Source organism: Schistocerca cancellata, chromosome 10 (genome assembly GCF_023864275.1).
Source record: "Schistocerca cancellata isolate TAMUIC-IGC-003103 chromosome 10, iqSchCanc2.1, whole genome shotgun sequence".
In the NCBI taxonomy this organism is placed as follows: domain Eukaryota; kingdom Metazoa; phylum Arthropoda; class Insecta; order Orthoptera; family Acrididae; genus Schistocerca; species Schistocerca cancellata.
The window spans coordinates 44,854,021-44,860,020 of record NC_064635.1 but is presented as its reverse complement, the minus strand read 5'-3'; positions in this window follow the sequence as shown (position 1 = coordinate 44,860,020).

The following is a 6,000-nucleotide window of genomic DNA, read 5'->3' as shown; positions in this document are numbered from 1 at the left end:
AATAGAAGTATGGAAAAACTGTAGTGCTTTCTAAGTTGAATGCCTGTAATGGAAACTGTCTGTTGTTTCAAATTTATGTGCATATTTAAATGAAAAATATCCCTCAATAAAGTTGTATGCATTGTTATTATTATTATTATTACCATTATTATTATTATTATTATTATTATTATTATTACTAACAAGGTACTGGAATAGAACAACAATGTCGATAGCTAAAACTGTACCAAAATTTATGTTTCTAAAGCATTTTGATATGTCGGGTCATATTGACCCGAACAGTATATATGTCAAGTAAAAGTGAACAGAACAGCAGGGTTAAGTTAGGTGGCAACTCTTTGTGCTTATAAAAAATGGAAAATGGAAAAAAAAGAATTGCTTCATCCTCCAAAGGGAATCGAATTCCATTTCTGTAAATCATAAACAAATCAGGTCACAAAATAGAACGCTGTGATACACCATGTCTTACGGCGTCACATTCTGTGTGCACATTGGGATGCCATGGACATAATCATACACTATGTGATCAAAAGTATTCGGACACCACCAAAAACATTCTTTTTCCATATTAGGTGCATTGTGCTGCCACCTACAGCCAGGTACTCCATATCAGCGACCGGAGTAGTCATTAGCTATCGTGAGAGAGCAGAATGGGGCGCTCCGCAGAACTCACGGACTTCGAACGTGATCAGGTGATTGGATGTCACTTGTGTCACACGTCTGTACGCCAGATTTCCAGACTCCTAAACTTCCCTATGTCCACTGTTTCCGATGTGATAGTGAAGTGTACACGTGAAGGGACACACACACAGCACAAATGCGTACAGGCCAACCTCGTCTGTTGACTGACAGAGACCGTCGACAGTTGAAGAGACCATCACACAGGAATTCCAAACTGCATCTGGATCCACTGCAAGTACTATGACAGTTAGGTCGAGCTGCTTTTCATAAGTCACACATCACACCGGTAAATGCCAAACGACGCCACAGTTGGAATGACAAATTACGGTACACAATGTCGCGATCTGATGGCAGGGTGTGGGTATGGTGAATGTCCGGCGAACTTCATCTGCCAGCGTGTGTAGTGCCAACACTAAAATTCGGAATCGGTCGTGTTTTACATGAAGGGTGCTTGCAGCCCTGTTTTTCTGCGTGGCACTATCACAGCACAGGCCTACACTGATGTTTTAAGCACCTTCTTGCTTGCCACTATTGAAAACCAATTCGGGGTTGGCGATTGCATCTTTCAACACGATTGAGCAGCTGTTCATAAAGCACGGTTTGTGGCGTTGTGTTTACACGAGAATAACATCTCTGTGATAGACTGGGCTACACAGAGCCCTTACCTGACTCCTATAAAACACCTTTGGTATGTTTTGGAACGACGACTTCGTGCCAGGCCTCACCGACCGACATTGGTACTTCTCCTCAATGCAGCACTCCGTGAAGAGTGGGCTGCCATTCCCGAAGAAACCTTCCAGCTGACGGAACGTATGCCTGCGAGATTGAAAGCTGTCATCAAGGCTAAGGTTGGGCCAACACCATATTGAATTCCAGCATTACTGATGGATGATGGTTGTTGGGATGTTTAAGGGGGACTAAACAGCGAAGGTCATCAGTCCCCCATTCCAAAAACAAGTGAGACAAAGTCGCAGAGCAGATAAAACCCCAAGGGGAAGGAGACTGCCCCCCCCCCCCCAGGTGCTAAAGAACACAAATTAGGCAACGAACACTACAGAAAAGAAGAGTACGGACGAACACCAGACAGAAAGAAATAGAAGAGAAGAAGATGGCCGGAGACTGGTTGACTGACCACGACAACAAAAAAGGGAAAGAGTCAACCATCTCACGGCACACCAGAGCAGCAACAGACACAAGGACAAAAGACACAGAAAGGGAAAGGTGCAGGACCTCCCTAAATCGAACCATAAAACGGACTACCACGGATAAAATTTAAAACGTCATCAGCCATGGAGGCATCGTCAGATAAAACCAAAGCCAAAGTGCCTGGGAGATTAAAAGATTGCCGGAGTGTGCGCAGTCGAGGACACTCCAGCAAAATGTGGCCGACCGTCAGCCAGGACCCACACCGACACAAGGGGGGATCCTCCTGACGTAACAGATGGCCGTGCGTCAGGTATGTATGGCCGATGCGCAGCCGACACAGGACTACCGAGTCCCTGCGAGAAGCCCGCAGGGAGGAACGCCACACATCGGTCGTCCCCTTGACAGCCCGCAGTTTATTCGGGGCTGTCATGCCACGCCACTCAGCAGCCCACACCCCAATCAGCTTACGGCGCAACACCATCTGCTGGTCGCGAGCCGTAAGGCCGACCTCCAAAGCCGGGGCGTCGATCGCCCCTTTGGCCAGCCTGTCTACACGTTCGTTCCCTGGGATGCCAACATGACCGGGCGTCCAAACCAGGACCACCGAACGACCAGAACGGGCAATGGCGGAAACAGTCTCCTGAATGGAGGACACCAGAGGAGAGGAGGGATAGCAGCGGTCGATGGCCTGAAGGCTGCTCAGGGAGTCACTGCAGATGACGACGGACCTACCTGAGCAGAAACGCATATGCTCATGAGCGCGCAATATGGCCACCAGCTCTGCAGTAAAAACACTGCAGCCAGCCGGCAAGGAGCGCTGCTCAACATGAGCAGCATGAGCAAAAGAGTAGGCAGTGCGACCATCAACCAGGGAACCATCAGTGTAGACAGTCTCACAGTCCGAAAATGAGGCGAGGATAGCAAGAAAACGGCGACGGTGGGCCACAGGCGGAACCGAGTCCTTGGGTCCCTGTGCCAAGTCCAGACGGATGGACGGCCGGGACAAACACCAGGGAGGCGTAGGTGCACGGACCCGGAAGGGAGGCGGATGAGGGAATGAACCCAATTCCGACAGCAGGGACTGAACGCGGACAGCGACGGAAAGCCCAGACCTAGGTCGCCGTTCGGGCAGATGGAGGACCATAGCAGGGAAAAGCAGGCGACGATTGGGATGATCTGGCGAGCAATGAACGTGGACAGCATAGTCGACGAGCAGACGATGGCGGCGAATCCGCAGCGGGGGAACCCCGGCCTCCACCAGTAGACTATCCACGGGGCTGGTGCGAAAAGCGCCAGTGGCAAGCCTAACCCCACAGTGGTGTATGGGGTCTAACAACTTCAACACTGAGGGGGACGCAGACCCATACGCCAGGCTCCCATAATCAAGCCGGGACTGCACAAGGGCTCGGTACAACCGCAGCAGCTTGCAGCGATCTGCACCCCAAGACGTGTGGCTAAGGCAGCGGAGGGCGTTGAGGTGCCGCCAGCATTTTTGCTTCAGCTGAGTAACATGAGGAACCCATGTGAGCCGGGCATCAAACACGAGTCCCAAGAAGCGGCAAGTGTCCACCACTTCAAGCAGGTGGCCGTCGAGGTAAAGTTCAGGATGAGGGTGGACCGTCCGACGCCAGCAGAAGTGCATAACTCGAGTCTTGGGTGCAGAGAACTGAAAACCGTGAGTCAGAGCCCATGATGCTGCCTTGCGAACGGCGACTTGCAGCCTGCGTTCGGCGACTCCCGTAGTCGTGGAGCTAAATGAGATGCAGAAGTCGTCGGCATACGAAGAAGGAGACACCGACGACCCCACTGCTGCAGCCAGACCATTAATGGCCACTAAAAATAAGGAGACGCTCAACACCGAGCCCTGCGGGACCCCATTTTCCTGTATGTAAGAGGAACTAGAGGTGGCACCGACTTGCACCCGGAAAGAGCGGCGCAATAAAAAGCTTTGAATAAAAGCCAGGAGCCGACCACGAAGACCCCACTCATGCAATGTGGCGAGGATGTGATGCCTCCATGTGGTGTCATACGCCTTCCGCAGATCGAAAAACACAGCAACGAGATGCTGACGTCGGGCAAAGGCCGTACGGACAGCAGATTCCAGCCGCACCAAATTGTCCACTGCAGACCGGCCCCGACGGAAGCCACCCTGGGATGGAGCGAGGAGACCGCGCGACTCAAGGACCCAACACAAACGCCGCCCCACCATACGTTCGAGCAATTTGCACAAAACGTTGGTGAGGGTAATGGGACGATAGCTGTCCACCGCCAGTGGGTCCGCACCGGGCTTCAAGATGGGGACAATAACACCCTCTCGCCATTGCGACGGGAACACGCCTTCGCTCCAAATGCGATTAAATATCGCGAGAATGTGTCTCTGGCAGTCCCTGGAGAGATGCTTCAGCATCCGTGCGTGGATGCAGTCCGGTCCTGGTGCTGTATCAGGGCAATCGCCGAGGGCAGCGAGGAATTCCCTCTCGCTGAAAGGAGCATTGTAAGTTTCAGAACGACGCGTGTGGAACGAGAATGGCGTCTGCTCGGTCCGCTCCTTGTGAGAGCGAAAGGCGGGGGGATAAGTTGCAGTCGCAGAGCTCGTAGCGAAGTGCGCAGCAATATGTTCAGCAATGGCGGCAGCGCCCGTGCACACAGCGCCGTCCAAAGAGATCCCAGGGACACCCGTAGGGGTCTGGTGTCCATAAATCCGCCGTATCCGGGACCACATGAGCGAGGGGGAAACACGGGAGCCCAAGGAGGAAACATACCGCTCCCAGCACTCCTGCTTACGCCGTGCAATAAGACGGCGGGCGAAGGCACGGAGCCTCTTAAAGGCGATGAGGGTCTCCAGAGACGGGTGCCGCCTATGACGCTGGAGAGCCCGCCTACGGTCGCGAATAGCCTCAGCAATCTCCGGCGACCACCAGGGGACAGCCTTCCTCCGAGGGAGGCCAGAAGAACGGGGGATGGAAGCCTCGGCCGCTGAAATGATGGACGTGGTTAAAACACGAACCACCTCGTCAATGTCACCCTGTGGGGGAGACTCAATGGTTGCAGCGGAAGTAAAAGATGGCCAGTCAGCCCTGTGGAGAGCCCAGCGGGGCAAGCGCCCAGAAGAATGACACTGGGGCAGTGACAAATAGATGGGAAAATGGTCACTACCACACAGGTCAGGGTGCACTCTCCAGTGGAGGGATGGGACAAGGCCAGGGCTGCAAATAGAGAGATCGATGGCCGAGAACGAGCCATGGGCCACACTGAAATGCGTGGGAGCACCGGTGTTCAAGAGGTTAAGGTCGAGCTGAGCCAACACATGCTCCACGGCCCGACCGCGAACATCGGAGACAGTCCCACCCCATAGAGGGTTGTGGGCATTGAAATCACCCAGCAGCAAAAAAGGTGGCGGCAGTTCGGCTATCAGAGCAGCCAGGACATGCTGTGCGATAACACCATCAGGTGGAAGGTAAATACTGCAGACGGTGATAGCCTGTGGCGTCCACACCCGAACAGCGACAGCCTCTAAAGCTGTTTGTAGAGGTACAAACTCGCTGTGAAGAGAGTTAAGGACATAGATGCAGACGCCACCAGACACCCTTTCATAAGCTGCTCGGTTCTTAAAATAACCCCGATAGCCACGGAGGGCGGGGGTTCGCATTGCTGGAAACCAAGTTTCCTGCAGAGCAATGCAAAGGAAAGGATGACGGCTGAGAAGTTGGCGGAGCTCAGCTAGATGGTGGAAAAAACCGCTGCAGTTCCACTGGAGGATGGTATTAGCCATGGATGGGAAAGGCGTGAAGGGACTGGGGAGGCAGATTACGCCTCCGGGGCCCCTGCTGCTACTGAGTCACCACCTGGACAACAGCTATCTATTGCATCCGAGGGACTGGCGAGATCCATGTCCTCAGCGGACGCCAGGATCTCCATCTCATCTTCGGACGCAGAGGGAGAAGGGTGCGGTGGGACAGGTGCCACCGCAATTTCAGGATGCTTGGGAGCCTTTTTCTTCGACTGCTTTGCGCGCTGAGCCTTAGGTGGTTCTGGCTGGGAGGGCCTCACTGGGTCAGTCTCTGGGACTGAAGACGACCGTGACGCCCTACGACCAGCGACTGGTGGTTGTTTGACAAACTTGCGGGCGTCCGCTTTGGCACTGGGCAAAGCCTGGGATGGGAGGGCCCCAAG